Genomic DNA, 23,668 nt, shown 5'->3' on the forward strand with positions numbered 1-23,668 from the left:
CCTGCCCCGCCACACAGCACTGACCTCCCTGAGCAGACACTACAGCCAAACCGGCGGCCAGCGGCCCAGCGCCATGTCGACGCCACCGAAGACGAAGAAGCCTCACTTCCCGCTGAGCCATCCACACACACGGCTCAGGCAAATCAATAAAAGCAAGCAGCACAGAGGAGACCCTTACGCGGCAACACAAAGTACAAAGCAGAAACTCCGGTGCAAGCGGCAATACCTCGGTCCTAACCTGTTGGGAGAAAAGACCCTGCTGCAGCGCAGGGGATACCCTGTGAAGGAACCAAAACGTAATCCCTTAGACATCGGCAAGGCCCGGTGCGTGAAGCCCAGACTGTCCAGACGATCCACTGGCAGCCCTGCACGAACTGTCTTCACATGGAAGCTTACAGCCCAGCCAGGGAATTGGTTGAATGACTGCTTGACTGTACTGGCATGCTAGGCTTACTGCCAGGGCAGATCACTCCTACATTGCCAGTGATGTGTGGGTAACTGACCCAGTTCTCTTTGCCACCAGTTAATGCTTAAATGATTTTGCTAGCTATGTTTTTTTCAACATTTATTTTTTTAACTTTCTTCTCACGCTGACATAGCTTTACATACAGGCTCTTAAGCCATGCACCGTTATAATTGGAGTGTATCTTATAAATGTAAAGCCAGCATACAATCACACTTATAATGAGCCTCAGAATTATACCTAACCTGTGTTATTGTAGATCAGATCTGTCGGCAGTATATACAATGCACATTTCTCATCTATATATAATTAAGACTAACAGTGTTGTCGCATTTAGCGTGGCTTACCATGTTTAAGCTGTCTCACCTTAAAGATCTAAAGCGACAGTAACAGATATTGATGCAAATGCTTATGATTAACCTTACGTTGCCACTCAATACGCACACCCACAAATAACACTTGATCTAACATAGATACTAGCATAGCATGTTAGGTCCTATAGGCATTTATGTTATCAGTTCAAGCTTTATTTTTTGTTGTTCTTATGTCTAAGACCTGGTTACCTCACCATAACGTGACCTACCAAGCGTTAACTCTAAGGCACTTATTCATAGAGACATACCGGTTGCAAGCATGTTAACTTACAATGAGTGAAATAGATAGCCTCTGGAGCAATAGGGCAAACAGCGAGTGACCAGTCCTTATCTATCACAATAGTCAGCATGTTCCTGCTAGATCACGGTTTCCTCTCATAAGTGTAATTCTACGTGCCAGAGCAGTTAGGATGATACAAGCATATATACTCGCAAATAGATTGTTATTGCATAGAGAAAACTACTTAATTTACCATACCTTTAAACAAAATGTGCAAGTTTTCAAAGCCACTGTTTAATCTTACTATGTTACCATATTATTGAACGCTGTTGTGGCGCATGACTATACTCTGTACCCACCTGCACAATAAAAATAAAGAATTAAAAAAAAAAAAAAAAAGCACTTGGGGACCCAATATTTAATTTGATTTTCAGTGCACCTAATGCAACACCAACTGCGCCATTACACGCATTACGTAAATAATGAATGCGGCGACAAGGCTCAGCTTCCTGTCCGCCCGCACCTTCCCCCCTCTGTCAGTCCCTCCATTGGCTTCCCATAAGATATAGGGCTCAATTGAAGATCCTGACACTTGCTTACAAATCTCTACACAATGCTGCTCAGACCTTCTTATCCTCACTATACACAAATATGTTCCATCTAGGCCCCTACACTCTGCTGGAGACCTACGTCTAACATCTGTTCGTACTCTTACCTCTGATGCTCACTTTAAAGACTTCTGTAGGGCTGCACCATTCCTATGGAACACCCTTCCCCTCTCTGTTAGTCTTTCCCTCAGTCTCCACTTCTTTAGGAAAGTATATCAATTAAACCGTCAATAGCTTTCCCTCCCCGCACCCCGTTCCTCTCCTGAAATGGTCATCAAAATAAAACACTAAGCCCTAAATAAATACTATCCTAACAACCTACTTTTGTACCCTACGCTTGCCTTTTGTGTCACGATACCCCACTCCCTCTGACAAGTAAGCTCATTGAGCAGGGCCCTCAATCCCTCTGTTCCTGTGCATCCAGCTCGTCTAGTTACAAATACGTGTATTAGTCCACCCATTGTACAGCGCTATGGAATTTGTTAAACTTATAAATAAATAAACCCCCTTTGAAAGGGTACCAATCTTCTGGGTATTTAGACACAGATGGTTGTGCACAACACTGAGACTTGGCTCTGCAGTGCTAGCAGAACAGGAATAAATCATAGGTTGAAAAATAAATGAGGCCAGAAACTCCAGCTACTGTGACGTAAAGCTTTCACAGCAGTGAGCATTACTGGAGATAAACTTCAAAGCAACTAAAAGACATGATGTTTCTGGCCATTACCGGTTTCTACACTAAACTTATCTTAAAAAGGGACACTATAGTCACCAGAACAACTACAGCTTATTGTATTTGTTATGGTGAGTAATATCATTACCTTCAGGCTTTTTGCTGTAAACACTGTCTTTACATTACAGCCTAGTGATAACTTCACTGGCCACCATTAAGATGGCTGCTAGAGGTGCTACTGGGGGCAGTGCGCAGCACTGACTTTCACTGTCTCCACCCTTTGCATGCGGACACTGAGCTTTCCTCGTAGAGATGTATTAATTCAATGCATCACTATGAGGAGATGCTAATTGGCCAGGGTTGTGTTTGGCTTGTGCTGGCTCTGCCCCTGATCTGCCTCCTTGACAAGTTCAGCCAAGTTCCAATGTGAAAGCATTGTGATTGGTTCAGAACACCATTTCTGATGATGTCAGTCAAGCAGGCAGATCAGGGGCAGAGCCAGCAGCAGCAGACGAATGAAGCAATGAAGGTAAAATATTTTTCTATATTTAGTGGGGCAAGGAGAGGCAGGGTGGCTAGATGGTGGTTTTAACATTATAGGATCAGGAATATAGGTTTGTGTTCCAGATCCTATAGTGTTCCTTTAAGTAATTTAGGCTCAAGATGAGAAGATAACAAAACTGCAAGATTACAAAACATGTGTGTTTTAAGCAGGACAGGATTTTACAAAAATACAATATATTTATTTTTCCAGAGTTATAAATAATATTAAACATAAACAAATTCAAAAACATAAGAGAGAATCTGATTGTGACTTCAACAGGCATAATATCACAACGTCTAGCAGCAGCATGATTAATAGAACACACCAAGCATCATAACCACTACAGCCCGCTATAGTTGTTATGGTGCCAGGGGATCAAAAACTGACACCAAGTTTAAGGCACTCCAAATCCAGAAGGAGAAGTGAGATTGTTCTGCTCAGCATAGCACAGCGGATCCAGGACCCCGATCATTGGCTGAAAGCATTCAGCCAATGAGCGCAGCCCTACAATGGTCAGCAGAGCCAACTGGATTCTCCTGCAGGAGACGCCCAGAAAGAGGGGCTGCAGACGGCTGGAGACATGAGCGGTCAAACCATTCTAAACTACTTTAAGAAATTACACTGGGACGGCGCCAGCGCACTCCCTGCACCATAACCACTACAATGAACTGTGGTGCTTGAAGTGTTCCTACAAGTAATTAAAGCTATAAAAAGCATTTTTTACAAATTGAAAGAAAGAAACTGCATCCAACGTTTGAGAACACATTAACCAGAAATATTACTGGCCACAGGCACAGCGACACACTGATTGAGCGTTTTTTTTTCTAAGTATCCATTCAAATCTATGTTGACGATTCATTTCAATAAGCTTGGTCAAGAAAGAGTTTGCTTAAATATAAAGTTAATTAAATATACTTTATAATATCCGTACCAATAAAACGGAACATAGTGTTCCCAAACACTGCAACACTTGCCCGTCTTTTTCATGGGAGAATTTTTTGGCCTTTGGGATTGATAGAGCGGAAAAAAATTGGAGAGGAGGTAACAGATCGATATTACTGAATAAAAAGGAAGCACAGTGGATCTATAATTTAGGCACCCTTAAACAAGGTCTAAATATGGATATAGATATTACAGGATTAATTTAAATTCTTTCCTACTTTCTTTCTGTCTTTTTCTCTTTTTAGATACAAGATACTATTCTGCTTATAATTATGTATTTTTGGTTCTGGTTCTAATTTCTGTCTTTTAAGTTTCAGAAATATCTTTTGGAGCAACAATTTCATATTTATTCATTTTTTCATTCATTTTATTTCTACTGGAGTATCAATATCAATTAATAAACATTTGTATTGGAGTGCCCATATGTATATTCATATTGGGTTTATATTTATAATAGATACGTATGTTTTTTGGAAATACAGTATTGTGATACACTTTTATTCGATATGGATGTCAAAAGGTGTCCCATGATTATTAGATACATAACATTTTTATTTTATTCATTCATTTTTGAGCTATTCATTCATTTTTTAGTTAGACATTTTCCATACCAGTCTCTTTATACTAATAATAGCCGGATATCTTTTCATTATCGGACATCTTACTGTAACTATGTAAATAGGTTTTTCTTTTATGTTCCGTTTTTTCGCCTATGCGTTCCAACATGGAACGCACGGAAGTGTTACATCGCCAAACCGGAACCGGAAGTGACGCCGGACGGATGTAGTGCGTTCCAAACTGAAACGCACACGACGGAGAATCCACACAGGTGAAGCACATTCCGGTATTCTGGCGGCATATTTAAACGGCGACCTGAGAACAGAGAAACAGAATCCCTGAGGAAGTCATCTAGACGAAACGCGTCGGATTATACTATTTGGGGGACTTACTTTGTATGCTGTCACTACCACCTTGCGGAGTGGATTTTATGCGTTTTTATTTGGACCCTGTTGTAAGTGCATTGAATAATAAATTCTGTTAAATTTTATTTACATCTGCACTATTATTTGGTCTCTTTTACCTTACAAGGAAAAATAGAAGATTGTGTTTCATATATTCTGAAGATATTTTCTGACTGAGGATGATGGGCTTGATTATCACTGCAATCTTGTGAGTTCCACATTATCATCCTGCGTGTCCTCTATGTTTATTCTGTAATACACTATGTGCGATTTATTTTTATAGATATCGCCTACTTCGTTATTGAAAGGTTGTATATATATTTTTTATATCTGCACCTTAGAAGTGTATCTCTGGTTTTGCATCCCTACTCCTTTATTCGTTAAATTAAATATACTTACTGAAATATTACCTAGGTTTGATGCTGATCTATGGATGCAGATTTACATTGCATTCATTCCGGTCACATTACCCATTATGTATTACTTCCAAGCAGCAACACCCTGTGAGCAAAAGAAAGAAAAAAAAATAATCAACACACAAGTCAAAACACAATTGGAAATGGCGATAAGAACATGCAATTAATCTAAAAATAAGCTTGTATAAATCAATCTGACCAGAGTCCTGATCACAAATTGTTCTCTTATGCCACAATTTGTGTACAATCATTTCTATATTATTTAGTATACAGAATTGACAATTATGTTGGCACTCTAATGTAGTAATTCACAAACAGAGGATACCAGGTGCTTATCACGGCCAGGGTTGGAAAAACTCAGTTTAGTAGATAAAATAAATTTGGTTCGGGCACTCAGGATTGCTTCAGGAAGGCAGGTACATTGGAACAAAAAGTGCAATGTTTTGGCTTACACAAAGGCCTTTATCAGGCACTTTAATGTAAACACATTAAACAGGAAGTCCCAGTTTGTTTTGCAACTATGTATATCACAAGTTTACTACACAAAGCTGAGGACTTGCCTGAACACAAACCACAAACATGCCCTTTTTTACAAAGATAAATAAGCACAAATAATGTGATGTGATGTGATGAAGGTTGTGATGAAGGTTGCCTACCCTTGCCCAGTGCACACAGGCTACATCCCCTATACATATAATAAGCTGAAGTTTCATTCAAATATGGTAAGTTTGTTTTATTCCTCCTCCCCCACCCCCCACCCCCTCCCCAAATGTCTAGTTAAATTATATGAGTGTCATATTCTGGTATATGTTGATGAAGACATGTTCAGAATAAAGGAATTCAATGTAAACAGACTGGGTGGTATTGTTCTATTACCGAGGACCATAGTAATAATGGGCATTTCATGTTACCAACATCATACAGAGGTTGAAATCAGAAAATGAGGAGACAAAGAAGAAAAAAAAAAAAAAGATTTATTGCAAGAACACATAAATCCCACAAAAAGTCATTCAATACATTCAATTACACCTCTACACCTCTACACCTCTGTGATGCTGCTCTGCACATTTTTTGCTGAGTCTGCCAGTAACACACACAAAAATCACCCTTGCATGCAATTTATCTTTTACATATTTTCATATCTGCTTGGGAAACAGTCTCAATGATGTGACTAGTAGCAGTTACACAAGTCACATGATGAAACACAAGGCATAAAAAGGCCTTGGCCGGAGCAATCATACAAGTTTCACATTTTTGTTAGCACTACAATGTCTGGAATTCTCCAAGTAACAGTACACTAGGCATAAATAACTGCAAGTACCATCCTAAAATCAGCACAGTACAACAGAAAACCTAAAGCGAAAGGGAAAATAGTTTTGAGATGAGCTGTGCAAAATACAGGTGTAATATCAGGAGTTAGGAGAGGGAGGCAACTCTACAGAGCTAAATAAATAAATAAATAAATAAATAACTCAACCATTTTAGCCTAAAATTAAAGCATTTTTCAATTCAGCTTTTAGTGAACAGATGCCATGTAAAACACCAACAAAATATTCAAAAGAAAGCTCATACCTTACAGAATATATATTAAAAGAAGAAAGGAGGAGACTTTAATGATTGTATTTCTAAATACATATTTTTTATGTAAATTTCAGAGGGAGTTTTATACATTTTTCATTGGGGGAAAAAAAATACATATTAGGAAAAAAAAAGTCTGAGGTACATCCAATTTATCTTATTATAAAACGTTCATACGTCTGTGTGGCGGTCCGCCAAGGTGTCACTGCCGCGGATTCCTTTTTCCCCAAATAAAATAACGCCAATAATCGTGAGGTCAAAATATTGCCCGTATCGCAAGTCCTCCACACATGAGCCAAGGCTTAAAGAATCACTATAGTGTCAGGAAAACAAAGCGGTTTTCCTGACACTATAGTGCCCAAAGGGTGCACCCACCCTCAGGGTCCCCCTCCCATGGCGCTGAAGGGGTTAAAAGCCCTTCAGTAGCTTACCTTATTCCAGCACCGGGCTCCCTCGGCGCTGGTGACCTCTCCTCCCCTGGTGACGTCAGCGGAGCCGAATGCGCGGCAAGTGCGCGCGCACATTCAAGTTGTCAATAAGAAAGCATTTCTCACGCTCTGTGTGAGACAGCCGGAAGACAGCCACTAGAGGTTGGATTGCTATGTTTGCATCTGAAGGGTTGCAACCTGAGGGACCTGGCACCCAGACCACTTCATTGAGCTGAAGTGGTCTGGGTGACTATAGTGTCCCTTTAATGCTGGGAGAAGACTCTTTAATGCAGGACCATACACGCCCTTTTATGACAATGCCCATGCAAGGGGTTTCTAACACAACACATCAGCAGGGTAATCCCTCCCCTGTACCCGGGAGACAATGGAGTCAGGAACTGTACAAACTTAATTATCTCCAGGTACAGAAAAACACAATTTACAGACACCCCAAAAGTACCCCACAAAATACATGAAAACCGGGGGCGTGGCCGGACCGTCGAGCTGGACGGTCGCAGGCAAGAGGAGCTCCCGCACCAAATAACTAATGGCGACCATAAACTAAGTACTTTACTGGAATAATCGACCCACAGCAACAGCGCCCGAAGCAGACAGACTGCTGGAACCAGGGAGAGGCTGGCTCTCCGGGCTTCAGTCCCCTGGCGGAGAGGCTCTCGGTGACTCAAGTCGAGGTCTTCCCCGTCGGTGAGTGGGGCGGACGGCCGCTGCCCCACCATCATGCAATCCAGCATCCTGCCCGGAGCGCGACCCTGAGCGGACTCGGCCCCGTTCCCCCCCCTATGGACCGGGGGGGTGATCCCGGTCCTCACCTTAAAAGCCTGCTCGAGCCACAGTGGACGACACCGCTGCACCTAAAATGGCGGCCGCCATGTGCGCAAGAGGGAAAAGGAGGATCAACACCCTCCCTGTGCCGGTGAACGATACCGCGGCTGAAACCCCCAGACACTGTCAAGCAGGGGATTATAATCCTCACCATCTGCCCCAATAACCATCCATACTGATAACGGCTACACAGGGGGGACAGAATTAACCCGCGCCCTGACAACAGCAGGCGTCAAGAACCGAGCAGAGCGCCACGCGGGGTGCCCCTGCAGGAAACTGGACCTATCATTCACCTCTCATACAGCCTGCCGTCCAGTGACAGCACAGAATCTACACTGAGCCTCCCATCACGGCTGACCCAGACCTCCAAAGATCCATCCACGCCATAAAGCAGCTGCAGCCCCTGAGACACCAGCGTGCAACCCACAGAGCAGCGGTCAGATGCCGGCTCCCCTGCTACAATAAACAAGCTGAACCAGCACCGGTCGGCAGAGGGACTCCCCCACCGACTACGGTCGCAAGACCACCAAGATGGCGGCCCCCCGCGGAGATAAAACAGATAGCCCGGACTGGCATGGGTGATTAAACAACGACAGTATTACAGCGACTGTCGATACTACTAAAAAGTCTGATGATAAAGCGACAAAGTTACAGCGACAAATGTTACAGCGACAAATGTTACAGCGACAAATGTTAATATCTCTAAAGCGACTGACCATAGCAGTAAAGCGAGCGTTCATTGCCTGAAAGCGACTAACAGATTCCTAGCATGACCATTATTCACAAAGCCTAGGCCTTATCATGTCTATACAGCTACTAAGATCCTAGCATGAGATATCTGTACAGCTAGTGTAGAATATGACAAAGCCTTATTATCGTATAAATTTATTGTGAAAGCTGACCTTAAGCTGACTATAATATAAAAATTGTGCCTGTTAATCACTGCTCCCGCATGTTTAGCGTGGAAAATGTTTGGGGATTGCTTTCGGGGCACCCCATGACTATTTGTAATATTAATGCGCACTACTAAAATAAAGAATTTAAAAAAAAAAAAAAAAAATACATGAAAACCCAACGAAAGTTACAACCTTGGATAGCCCCGATCTGGGTGACCAGCATATCCAAAAATCACCCAGATCGGTTCGGTAGTTCAGGAGTTCCATGGAAGTCACTTTTTTGACTGACCACACACGAGGCTCCTGCCCAAAATAGTTCCATAAGAAAAGTGGTAGCGGTCGGTCAACTTCGGTAGTTTAAAATTAATAAAATACCTTAAGTAGTTTACATTCGAAATGTAGAGCTTATTCCCCTCATCCAGACAAACAATTCCACCGAACAGTGCCTTTTCAGGATGTACTGAACCCGACCGCAGGCGATGATGGAAGTTCCGCGGCGTTCAGAAGTTGAGTGTCCCTTTTAGTTCCCTGCACTCGACGACCAAACACCGATGCCTGCGTTTGTGCGAACAAGATGGCTGCCACCACGTGTTCGTGTATTTGAACGGTGGCCACCGAGACAAACACTTAGAACACTGCAGTTAGAATCGTTACACAGTGTTAATAGAGTTTAACAAGCATCCGGGGGGGGGGGGGGCAGTAGTTAAGGAGTTGGTTCGGTTCCCGATCCAATAGGAAAATACCACGAACCAAGTAAAACGAATCAGAATACAAGGAAATATAAGTCCACGAAATCAACCAAGAGAAGTGATGGAGCTATTCCTTCGCAGTCTGCAACATTGCGCAACAAGTACACAAACTCAAATGCTTGCATGCAAAATATAATCTACACAATGTTATATTTGCACATAGACAGGCTATCCACCCACACCTCCCAATTTATTGCAGAAGTACTGTAAGTAATGTGTACATAACAGCTAGCTGGCAAATCAGTAAAGAACACAAAACTAAAGTCAAAAACCAATATTGCTGCTTGAAATGGCAATGTTAAACAGAGAAATTCATAAAAACTCCAGCAGTCGGACAAACTTAAAAATGAACTAGTTCTCACTACAAAATTATTGTAGCACTAATAATAATCTGCATAGAGAATTGCATTACAGTACTTCTATCCGTCTTGTATATTTTGATTTGAATATAAAAGCTTTGGTAGAAAAGCTCATGCTTAACTAAAATTTTAATTAAAAGCGAATTTAAAATTTTAGTAAAAAAAAATAAAATAAATTAGGAGTATTTCTCCAGTTCTGCTGTTTTGGCCTAATACTTTAAATTAACTTTGAAATTCCATTAAATTCCTGTTAATTTTGTTAACAGTTCAATAATAAATTTTTATTTAAGGATCAATTGCAGATGGACCATATTGCAGCATTCACCAGGAGGTGTTTACTGCAACACCAATCTTTATAAAGAAACATTTACCCTACGCATGGTAGCTTTCATTGCAATAAGTGCATTACTTAACCCCTTAAGACCGCAGCCAAATGTACAAGTTGTGATCCAAACAAAACGTAAACAAAACCTGGCATTTGCACTATATGTCTGTCCAACCGTAATTCACCTCTTTCATATTAAATGCACCCACACTTATTATATATCATGTTATTCAGGGGAAACAGGGCTTTCGTTTAACATCAAATATTTAGGTATGGAACATAATTTAATATGAAAAAATATTTTTAAAAAAATGGGAGAAAATAAGAATTTAAATTTTTTTTTTAGTTCTACGTGACATTTTAACTGTGAATGTCAAAATACGGTTTGCTTTTACTGCAGTAACATACACATATTTGTATTCAGTGATGTCTCACGTGTCAAATATAGCGTGTAACATATTTCAGTTTTTTCACATTGAAATTCGCCAGATTGGTTACGTTGCCTTTGAGACCATACGGTAGCCCAGGAATGAGAATTACCCCCATGATGGCATACCATTTGCAAAAGTAGACAACCCAAGGTATTGCAAATGGAGTATGTCCAGTCCTTTTTAGTAGCCAGTTGGTCACAAACACTGGCCAAAGTTAGTGTTAATATTTGAAAATGCAAAAAACTAATTTGAACACAAATTTTGGCCAGTGTTTGTGACTAAGTGGCTACTAAAAAAGACTGAACATACCCTATTTGCAATACCCTGGGTTGTCTACTATTGCAAATGGTATGCCATCATGGGGCTAATTTTCATTCCTGGGCTACCATACGGTCTCAAAGGCAACCTGGGGAATTTTAATGTGGAAAAAACTGAAACGCAAGCCTTATATTTGACTCTGTAACTTTTGAAAACACCATAAAACCTGTACATACTGTTATACTCGGGAGACTTCGCTGAACACAAATATTAGTGTTTTAAAACAGTAAAACGTATCACAACAATTATATCGTCAGTGTAAGTGCCATTTGTCTGTGAAAAATGCAAAAAATGTCACTGTCACTGACGATATCGTTGTTGTAATACATTTTACTGTTTTGAAACACTAATATTTGTGTTTAGCAAAGTCTTCCGAGTGAAACATTACCCCCATGTACAGGTTTTATGGTGTCTTGGAAAGGGTTACAGGGTTAAATATAGTGCTAGCAAATTAAATTCCCTGTTTTTTTATATCAATATATATAATAATTTTATATTTGATATCAATATATATAATAATTTTAAAATACAGTTAGAACGAAATTACGCATGTATATATATTTTTTAGCTATTTTATTTTTATTTATTTTTTAACGTATTTATATATTTATTTTCTATTATATATAAATATATAATGAAAATTATATATATATTTAATCACTCATTGTACGTGTATTTTGATATTAATATATATATATAATTATGTATATATTAATATTAAACAGACAGTGTATGTGTATTTATGTGTATGTATATATATATATATATATATATATATATATATATATATATATATATACTTATATACTTAGATCATATATATATAATAAATATAAATATGATCTAAGTATATATTATTTAATTTTACACTGTAAAATGTAAAATTAACATTTATTTTTATTTTTTTACAGACAGCAGGGGGAGTACCTGTCATTACGGCTATGCCGTCCATGTGATTGTGAGGACCTCCCAATTACATGGCCCAGGGGGTCCGAAGAGGACGGAGGGGGACTCCCTGGGCTCCCAGGTAAGTCCCCATACCGCGATCGCCGGCGACCGGGTAAGTACAAAAGATCGCAGGGCGTTCTATGCCGCCCTGCGTCATTTAGAGCCATTTAAATAAGGACGGCATAGAACGCCCTGCGGTCTTAAGGGGTTAAACTAGCTAATGTAATCAACTTGTAATCACACCTGTTATTCCTCAGACGGCTAATTCTTCCCCTGCCTAATTTTCATCCCCATTCAACCTGTCCGAGAGTTGTTCGAGTCTCTTCCAGTTAACTTGCCAATAAACTTCACCACGACCCCCCCCACTCATCATCTGACCAACCCCTAACCCCCCCGACTCATCATCTAAACCGCCCACTCATCATCTAACCCACCCCTACCCCCCCACTCATCTAATCCACCCCTAACCCCCCACTCATCATCTAATCCACCCCTAACGCCCCACTCATCATCTAATCCACCCCTAACCCCCCACTCATCATCTAATCCACCCCTAACCCCCCACTCATCATCTAATCCACCCCTAACCCCCCACTCATCATCTAATCCACCCCTAACCCCCCACTCATCATCTAATCCACCCCTAACCCCCCACTCATCATCTAATCCACCCCTAACCCCCCACTCATCATCTAATCCACCCCTAACCCCCCACTCATCATCTAATCCACCCCTAACCCCCCACTCATCTAATCCACCCCTACCCCCCCACTCATCTAACCCACCCCTACCCCCCCACTCATCATCTAACCCACCCCTACCCCCCCACTCATCATCTAACCCACCCCTACCCCCCCACTCATCATCTAACGCACCCCTACCCCCCCACTCATCATCTTATCCACCCCTACCCCCCCACTCATCATCTAACCCACCCCTACCCCCCACTCATCATCTAACCCACCCCTACCCCCCACTCATCATCTAACCCACCCCTACCCCCCCACTCATCATCTAACCCACCCCTACCCCCCCACTCATCATCTAACCCACCCCTACCCCCCACTCATCATCTAACCCACCCCTACCCCCCCACTCATCATCTAACCCACCCCCCACTCATCATCTAACCCACCCCCCACTCATCATCTAACCCACCCCTAGTCCCCCCACTCATCTAACCCACCCCCACTCATCATCTAACCCACCCCCCACTCATCATCTAACCCACCCCCCACCCATCATCTAACCCACCCCCCACCCATCATCTAACCCACCCCCACTCATCATCTAACCCACCCCCCACTCATCATCTAACCCACCCCTAGTCCCCCCACTCATCTAACCCACCCCCACTCATCATCTAACCCACCCCCCACTCATCATCTAACCCACCCCCCACCCATCATCTAACCCACCCCCCATCCATCATCTAACCCACCCCCCACTCATCATCTAACCCACCCCCCACTCATCATCTAACCCACCCCCCACTCATCATCTAACCCACCCCTACTCATCATCTAACCCACCCCTACCCCCCCCCACTCATCATCTAACCCACCCCTACCCCCCCACTCATCATCTAACCCACCCCCCACTCATCATCTAACCCACCCCCCACTCATCATCTAACCCACCCCCCACTCATCATCTAACCCACCCCCCACTCATCATCTAACCCACCCCTAGTCCCCCCCACTCATCTAACCCACCCCCCACTCACCTAACCCGCCCCTAGTCCCCCCCACTCATCATCTAACCCACCCCTACCCCCCCACTCATCATCTAACCCACCCCCCACTCATCATCTAACCCACCCCCCACTCATCATCTAACCCACCCCCCACTCATCATCTAACCCACCCCCCACTCATCATCTAACCCACCCCCCACTCATCATCTAACCCACCCCCCACTCATCATCTAACCCACCCCCCACTCATCATCTAACCCACCCCCCACTCATCATCTAACCCACCCCCCACTCATCATCTAACCCACCCCCCACTCATCATCTAACCCACCCCTAGCCCCCCCACCTAACCCACCCCTAGCCCCCCCACCTAACCCCCCACCACCTAACCCACCCCACACCATCTAACCCACCCCTAGCCCCCCACCCCCACCATCTAACTCACCCCTTGCGCCCCCTCACCATCTAACCCCCCCATACCGTTCCCATAACTCACTTGTCTCCTCAGTCAGTCAGTGTCTCCCCCTCTCAGGGTCTCCCGGTGCTGACTCTCCCCCTCTCGGGGTATTTACAGTTGTACAATCTGGGGGGGGGGGGTTTCTTGTCACTCCGCTTTTCTCTCCGTTGGCTCTAAACAACTTCTGTGTGGCTCTAGCCGGAGCGCGTTCACTTCCTCTCCTCCGCCCACTCCAGCCAGGCGGAAGCGCGCATTGCTTTCCCACAGCCTCCATCCATCCTGTCGGGCACGCGCGCGCGCGCGCGCACACACACACACCAGGTCTCACGCACGCACACGGCGGCCTCGCGGAATCTGCTTCCGGTCACACAGAGGCGAAGTGGCGTAAAACAACGCGATGACGTCACTTCGACGGTCAGCAGCTTCTAAACATTCGCTCCCGTAGCGGCAGAGTGCGCATGCGCGAGTCTGGCAGCGTCCGCCTGTCTTAAAGCGGCAGTGTCATCCCAGAAAAAAATTTAAAATAAAAAAAAAAACAAGATTCTCAGCATTTCATAAACACAACATCTTTATAAAATGCTCATAAAGAATGTGTTAAAAATGTGTCAAAACATTATTTTATTGGTTATTTGACAAAATTCAGAGTTATCGCAGTCAAGTTTGCTAAATTCCCCTGACGACTGTGGGAATATGGCATTATCTCGCTCATTGTGAGGCCGTATATAGGGAGGCGCTGACACAGATTAATCGCCATTAACCTTTCCTGCACCCCCAGGTCACCACGCCTAGCGGCCAAGTCACCAAAGGGGTCCATTGCAAGATATGCAAGACCCCATAATGTAGCAAGCAGCTCTAATGGGGAGAAATGGATACAAAAATAACCTATTTCTTTCTGCAATGTAAATAAAATTTGTATAAGTGTGTATATATATATTTTTTTTTTCCTACACTGATCGACCACAACTTTGGGGCAGTGCCAGTGAAGCGATCATTCCTAGCTTTTGTGTATTTGTGATAGAATAAACAGGGTTCTCACCCATTGGCAGTGAGAGCGTCTCGAGAAAGTCTCACTTCTCTCAAGACTTGGCTGTCAAAGTGCTCAGATTGGATTTATTCCCTTAAGACCCTCTCCCCCAAAGGACTAAACGAAGAGTTTGAGTTTACCCCATTCATCTATTCCTCCACATTTTTCTCTTTCTTTTATTTCAATAATTTGGGCTGTATACCATTTTCGGGTTATGGCTCTTACTCTGTTACATAACATTGGCATGGTATCGCCATTAAAACTGCCCTAAAGTTTTCACCACACATTGTCTTTGGTCCTCTTTGAATAGTTATTAGATTTAACTCTATTCATTGACCAATTGATTACACTATCAGTGACTGTTTCTGCTCAACCATGGAATATTGAAAATTCTGTTGATATTGTTGATATTATGTGAATCATATTTATAACATCATATGCGGAATGAGAAATACGCCCTATAAATGGGCTTCGCAAATTACGTAACTAACCTCAGAGCCAGTTAGTGTCGAAACGCGCGTCAGGACAGTTGTGTATAAGGGTGGCTGTGGATTTGGGATGATGCTGCAGCTTATTGTGGGCAAAGAAAAGGGTTTTTTTTACGGAAAGACAATAAGGATATGGAATTCTCTGCCTGAAGAGGTGGTTTTATCAGAGTCCATACAGATGTCTAAACTGCAAATGGATAAATACTTGCAAAAACATAACATACAGGGATATAATGTCTAATTAGTGGGGTAATAGCTGCTTGATTCAAGAAGACATCTGACTGCTATTTTGGGGTCTAAAAGGAATTTTTCCATAGTTTGTTGCAAAATTGAAAGCGCTTCAGACATATGTGAGGAAGGCTTAACTTGATGGACGCAAGTATCTTTTCAGCTATGTAACTATATTTTTTTAATGTTTAGATCGCCACCTCATATTTAACATTTTATTATTATTTTTGGTTTCATTATCTCGTTTTATTTATTTCTCATTTGTTATATTTTTCTCTTCTTTTCTTTCCTCCGTTATTATCACAGTTAGGTAGGAAGAGGGGTTTAGCATTTTTAAGGGGTGCCCTTGAAGGCACAATAGAAATACTCACTTGCTTCCCAACACATAGCATTTGTCAAGGGGTGCTCTCAAAGGCACAATAGGAATACTTACTTGCTTCCATATACATCTCTACATATGTTTTGTCCCACTCTACCGTTTTTCCTTCTTTATTTCTTCCCATCTTCAATTCAGCAACCGGACACACTCTACCTATAATATATTAATTTTCAGCAATTTTGCTCTGATTGGATGGCTTACTAGGAATCGTTCCATCAAGAAGACCCTAGAAAATCGAAGGTCTTCATGTTCAGCATCATCACGCAAAGAATAGAGAAGCAAAGCATTCACTGTATCTCTATGAGAAGCTACTAAAAGGATTTGACTAGTGGAGTTCAGCTATTTCCACGCATGTGCCATGGGTCTCCAATGCTTCTCTGTGAGAAGCATTTCATTGGGTTGAGCTCATCAAGCATGATGGTCTCATTGATGGTGGAGCATGAGGAGACTATCCTTTCCCTGTATTACATGTATGTTTAATGGCATTTTTAAAGTATATACATGAATATATTTTTTAACCCCTTAAGGACACATGACATGTGTGACATGTCATGATTCCCTTTTATTCCAGAAGTTTGGTCCTTAAGGGGTTAAAGGAATAGCTTATTGTCCTTAGTTCTGCAATGTAAATATTTAAATCAGACAACCACTAGAGGTGCTGCCGTGATTTACTGGACTACCGGAATATTGGAGATCCAGAAATATCGAATTAGTATTATTTAAAGCATTATCTGAATAATCCTGTGTTCCTTGAGTAGATTTTTTTTTATTTTTTTTTAACTATTGAAGGTTTTACAGCAATTTTAAATGGGTGTAGGAACATTCTGCAGGAATTGCAAATGATGTGTTACACATTACAGTTTTGTGATTTTCCAATGTAGTGCAAAAATACATCGATGTAGGGTTACAGAGAAACAGTGGATTTTGACTCATAGTTCCTCTTTTCCTCACCTTAGTTAACACCATTTTAAGGGAGTGCACTAGAAGGAAGTCTAAAGGGGAACCATGACTTCTCCGGATTTTTAATCTAGTTTTCTTATCCCTTGTGTTAAACAAATATATGTGTGAGGTCCGAAAAAACCCTCTTAATATAGATATTTAAACTGCTGTACTTACCTCTATCCTCGAACTGAGTGCCTACATTTTGTTAATCATTATTATATGGTACATCATGCTCTTTCCACCTGTCAGCATAGAGAGCATATGCAAACAGTGGCGGAACTAATGTAGAGAAGGCCTTCGTGCAAGACATATTGTTTGGCCACCCCTCTAGCCCAAGAGTAGCCAAAAGGTAGATCCTCATCTGTCGTTTGCCCATCCTTGCAGGGTTGTATTTGTGAGCAGTGTTTGTGCGTTTGAATGTAAGCATGTTTTTTATAGAGTATATGTGTGCATGTAGGGATGTATTTGTATGTACTGTTACCACTGGAATGCAATGGTGTACTTGTGTGTAGTGTTTGCATCTCAAAGCAGGTTTGTTTGTATATAATTCTAGCGTTTTAATACAGGGGTGTGTTTGTATGTAATGTTTGTTTGAATGTGTAAGGTTCGTGTTTGAATGCAGGGGTTTGTTTGTTTGTATGCATTATTTCTGTTTGATTGCACGGGTGTGTTTGCATGTTGTGTTGGTGTATTGTAAATATGTCTTATTGCTGGTATGTATACACATACACTGCCACATACAAACATTTATACACCCTGCCACATACACACTCTAAAACACAGATGCACACACTGGCACATAAACACACTCCGATACAGATACTGATATACACACAATCAGATACACACACTGATACATACACACAATCAGATACACATACTGACATACACACACTCAGATACACACTTATACATACACACCCCTTGACACACAGATACACAAACTGACATATCCACACACAATCTGACACACACATAGACACAAACACAAATACATGTAATCATTTTTATATTTTCAGCCACCCTCCTGTAAGCATACAGTGGTTTGCCTTGGGTCCTGCTGCTGCTGGCTGATGATGCTGAGTGTGGGGTCTGCAGTAGCTCACTCCTGTGCTTCTTTACCCCCTATTGCCTGTGCGGTCACCTCCTCCCTCCCATGCCGCGCTCTCTATGAAAGCTGGGAGCAAGTGACATACTGGGCCACTGTTGGCAATACCCATTGGGTGGCTCATGAACTGACGGTAGTTCTAACGACGTTAGCAGAAAAATTCTGTTTCATCTCTTCCTGCAACTGTAGAAATGGCAATGTTTACAGTGCAGGGTTAAAATGCCTCTGGTGACCGTCACACTGACAGCCACTAGAGGCCCTGCCACCAATATAGCTTAGTTAAACTCAACTATTCCAATCAGATGGCCTCATTGAGAACATTTGAATGACGCAACGCTTTGCCACACATGCACGCTGGCCTTCCAATGCTCTCCTATTGCTCTGGTTGAGATTAGCAAGATTGGTGGTCTCAGCCAAGGAGGTGGAGCTACAGCGGCGAGGGAGAAAAGGGAAGTAAATTAATTTTGTACTCTTTACCGGGGCAAGGGTCCTAAACAGTGAGCCGGCACTATAACGTTTGAACTACATGTTTGAAAAAAAGGCTGTTACGAAATTGCCAATGTTTTATTCAGTAGTGTTATTTCCTCAGAAGTGACCATTTTTCTTTAAAACACTTTCACGGGGGGTGGGGCCTGACTGCAATGGCAACTAGACGTGTTTATTGAGAGCTCATCTGGTTCCAGCCGTATTAGTCCTGTCGCCAGTACTCTTGGCTCTATTATACTGAGCAAACTAAGTCCTCCTGGCACCCAGCATCGTCTGACCGAGTTGGGGCTGCTTTTGACGGTTCTAAGAAGCTCCCCATGAGGTAATACTTATCATCTGCAAGCAAGGTCAAGCAGGCGTAGTGAAAGGGAGAGGCGGCTGCTCTCCTTGTCCGATGCGCACTGGCCCTTGATAGCATGGAGTTGAAGCCCCACTGCCCCCCCAATGGATGGGTGGAGGTGACCCAGTCCCCACCATGAGGGCTCCTTACCTTCAAAGACAGCATGCGGCACTGCCACATTTCCAGCAGCGCTCAAGCCGAATACATCCAAAATGGCGGACATCGCTTGTCCTTAGCTTTCTCTGAAGGGGAGGTCCGGAGCACTACAACAACTGACTTGCCTCCATGAAGAGTGTTGGCAGGATTTGCTGTGCCAGTATTTCCGGCCTGTCCTGCAGGCCATGCTGAGTCGCTCAACTGCTCAGAAACACGAAAATCCCAGGATCCCACGCAAACCTTCGGGCTACCCGCCTCAAGAAGCACAGACCGCGCCTGCGGCACCCAGGGAGAGTAGCACGCAGAAAAGAAAAATGTTACCATTGGAGGGAATGCCCACCTGCCAACGTCAAGGCAGACCCCCCTAAGGGGGTCCTAACACTGACCCTTCAGCCTGCTTCCTTGAGCTTCTGGCAAAGATATCTCTAATGAGACAGAAAGGGGTATTTTTTATATACACCCCTATACTTATTAACCCTTAATAGGGAACACATGGGATGGGCAGCAGCATTGTAACCAGGCTGTGTGATACAAAGTAAATACAAATACAAAAAGAGAAGTCCTGCACTTAAGCAGCAAGGACTACAATACACATCAGCCCCAATATATAGTAAAAACCAAAGAAAAGAAAAATGTTACCTGCGCTTTCTCCTCAATCCCTATGTATATTTAGACAAATGGAGGTCATTTAGTTGCTCCAATGGCCATTGGAGGGAATGCCCGCCTGCCAACGTCAAGGGGGGTCTGCCTTGAGAGTAGCACGCAGACCTATACTCAAGTCCTGACCAAGACAGACGTCTCCTAGGAGGCTAGCAGACTGGAGAGAAAGGCGGTATGCAGCTCGGAGTTGGACATGCCAACACGGTAATACCTCGTTTCTCCCAAGACTCCCGGCCTGCTGAAGTAGGTCATGAAGTGGGGCTGCATCTTGCCTATGGCAGGCAGAGGCTGAAGGTCACGCATGAGATTTTGCTGCGTCTCCACCTATGCTGAATCTTGCTTTACACTGGAGGAACGCAACACAGAGTGGTTTACCTACCCCTCTCAGCTGAAGTGATATGCTATGTTTATTCTTTTAGTTTTTTTTTTTCTTAGTTTTTATGTGTAAATGTTCTTTTATTTAAATCCTTGTGGTGTTCTGGACTCTCTCATCTCTCTTTATCAGAGCCCTTTGCGGTGGAAGCAGTGCCTGACATTCAGCATGTTTTCTCTTACCCCACATTTCATTTTTAAAAAGTGCTATGCTCTCAAATGCCATACTAAGGTCTAACTATGTCTACCCCAAAAAAGATTGTTAACGCTGCATGTTTTAGAGTAGATCTAACGAAAAAAATAGTTGATCTAACCTGATCTAACAAAAATCTAACAAATGCAATAATAATCTTTTGTTAAAATTCTCAATATGGGGGTGCTTGCCCGGGAGTGATTGAAATTACAGCATCAGCCAAAATGAGCTTCTCGCAAAGATTTCTACCATTATTTAATAGTTCTAAACGGACATCAATGTTTTACGATGTTGCATATAATGATGTCTGTTTGTTCAGAACAGCTGAATGCTCCTGTGAAACCCTTTTATTGGTGATTTTGTGAGCACCTGGCCTCTGGCCAGCACACACACTCCCACACAATGTGCTAATACAGAGAGATGGTGTGCCTATGAGTCTGCAAGAATCATTGCTCAATCAGTGATATAATTAGTTCTTTTAGTCTGCCAAGTGTTCAGCCAAGAGCATGTAATGCATTCCTCTGAATACACTCTATGACTTCCTAACTTACACATAGATGTGGGTTCAGGAAAGCATATCATTTAAACTGTTAGTGGGATTTCATTCCACCTCCCCATGACTCCTCTCCTGCAACTGTCCAGAATAACCTCACAAATAAGTTCTCAGTGATTACTTTTCTAGCAACCTATTTCATTACCCCAGGGGTGTATCCTGGTTTTGTGCTGCCCTAGGCAGGACAAAACTCAGGCGCCCCCCTCACCCCCACCCCCCCCCCCGCCACCCCCACCCAACCCTTCCCCCGCCTTCTAAATACACACACACTGACAGATACGCATCCATTAGCTAACTGTTAGCTAATGGATGCGTATCTGTCAGTGTGTGTGTGTGAGTGTATGAGTGTGTCTGTTAGTGAGTGTGAGTGTGTCTGTTAGTGAGTGTGTCTGTTAGTGAGTGTGTCTGTTAGTGAGTGTGTGAGTGTGTCTGTTAGCTGCTAACAGACACACTCACACACTCACTAACAGACACACTCACACACACTGACATACACACACTAACAGACACACACAGTCAGACACACACACACTCTAACAGACACACTCTCACACACACACTCTAACAGACAAACAGACACACTCACACTCACTAACAGACACACACTAACAGACACACTCACACAAACTAACAGACACACTCACACACACACACTAACAGACACACTCACACACACTAACAGACACACTCACACACACTAACAGACACACTAACAGACACACTCACACACTAACAGACACACACAGTCACACACACACACACACACACACTAACAGACACACTCACACACTAACAGACACACACTAACAGACACACTCACTCACATTAACTCGTTTTTTTTTTTTTTTATTTACCCCCCCAGCCTCCTTACCTTTGGGAATGCTGGGGGGGGTTCTCCCTCTCCCTGGGGTCTAGTGGGGCTGCCGGTCGGGCTGCTGGGCTGGTTGCTGGCGAGGGAGCACTTCCTCTGAGCTATCTGCTCAGCTCCCTCGCGCGCCGCAGAGTGAGGCTGGGAGGCGGAGCCGGAATATGACGTCATATTCCGGCTCCCAGCCTCACTCTGCGGCGCGCGAGGGAGCTGAGCAGACAGCTCAGAGGAAGTGCTCCCTCGCCAGCCGCCCGCCCGCCCGCCCAGCAGCCACCAGCCACCAGCCCAGGGTGTCTGTTAGCCGCAAGGCTAACAAGGCATTTGCCCTGGGCGTTTGGGGGCGGCTTTTTTTGCCGCCCCCTGGAAAATGCCGCCCAAGGCAAATGCCTTGTTTGCCTCGCGGCAAATACACCCCTGCATTACCCCTACTTATACCCTTTGTGTCACTATACCCCACTCCCTCTTAAATGTAAGCTCATTGAGCAGGGCCCTCAACCCCTCTGTTCCTGTACGTCCACTCGTCTGGTTACAATTGCGTGTCTATTAGTCCACCCATTGTACAGCGCCACGGAATTTGCTGGCGCTATATAAATAATTAAATAATAATATGTATATGTATACGTCCATAGCGAGGCGAGTGCCCTAGGACAGATGAGTACCAGGGGTGAATGTAACAGTCACTTGATGCCTAGCCAATGTTAAATTGGTGGATAAGACCAGCACCAAGGTGCAGAGGGACAGAACACTGTAGCTGCAATCTCTCTATCTCGCTTTCTTTCTCTCTCTACTCTACGATATATAAAAAGAAAGAAAGAAAAAAAATAAAGAAAAAAACAAATTTCTGTTATATATGCCCTCTTACTCTGTCTATAGTGTGCATGGTGTGCTGGCCTGCTCTGAGTTGGACTGGCCAGACAATCTGTCTGAACATATATTAAACAATGCAGTTTTTGAGAAGCCAGGGCAGAGCTAAGTGCATCTCTAGTGGTTGTCTTTGCGCAAGGAGAAAAGATAGGCAGCCTCGGTGCGGTCAAAGGGTAAGTAAAATATAATTTTTATATAATTTTATTGCAAAACACACACACACGCACATATTTTCCTAACGCTATTGTGTTCCTTGAAATAACATGGAACTTGTAACAATCTATCTGCATTTTAAATACAGACTGCAAACCTGGAGTTTGAATCGCTACAATCCTCTTTGCAGAGCTATACAGATAGCCTATCACTTGAAGGCAACATGGGTATATGTTATAATGGGAAATACTGTGTATCTGTAATAGTTAAGTTTAAAGACAAAGAAAAACAATCAAAACAGCTCTGAGTAAAGGTAGCCCAAAGACAGGCTAAACATTGTTGGAAACGTGTCAAAAGCCAAGTTGGACATTGCTGTATTAGAGGCTGGAGGGGCAGAGAAACTAAAATAAATAAACTACTACATTTAAAAAAAATAAAGTTTTAATTCTCCAAACGGCCATATTTTATGACACACGAGCTAAACAGAAAGACAGCACATGTGTTTCTAAATATGTAATTTTAAAAGTTAAAGGAACTCTCCAAGCACCATAACCACTGGTGCATAGTGGTTATTGAGCCAGAAGTACATTGGTGCCCTCCCACTGTAAGTAGTAAACCGAAGTA

General features: G+C 43.0%; 1 protein-coding gene across 2 annotated transcripts in view; it reads right to left on the bottom strand.

The window, feature by feature from the left end:
• The window catches only part of JAK1 (Janus kinase 1), an 87,043-nt gene extending 72,732 nt beyond the window's left edge, over positions 1-14,311 (bottom strand). The window contains exons 1-2 of one of the 2 annotated variants that reach the window (XM_063427877.1): positions 14,270-14,311; positions 5,186-5,287 (exon numbers count right to left, since the gene is read on the bottom strand). The gene's annotated coding sequence lies outside the window, so the exon portion shown is untranslated. Of the gene's footprint in view, positions 1-5,185; positions 5,288-12,320; positions 12,339-14,269 lie in introns of those variants that run through there. The other variant, XM_063427879.1, reaches the window with a different exon arrangement.
• Between the last annotated feature and the right edge of the window lie 9,357 nt (positions 14,312-23,668).

This window comes from Pelobates fuscus, chromosome 7, assembly GCF_036172605.1.
Source record: "Pelobates fuscus isolate aPelFus1 chromosome 7, aPelFus1.pri, whole genome shotgun sequence".
In the NCBI taxonomy this organism is placed as follows: domain Eukaryota; kingdom Metazoa; phylum Chordata; class Amphibia; order Anura; family Pelobatidae; genus Pelobates; species Pelobates fuscus.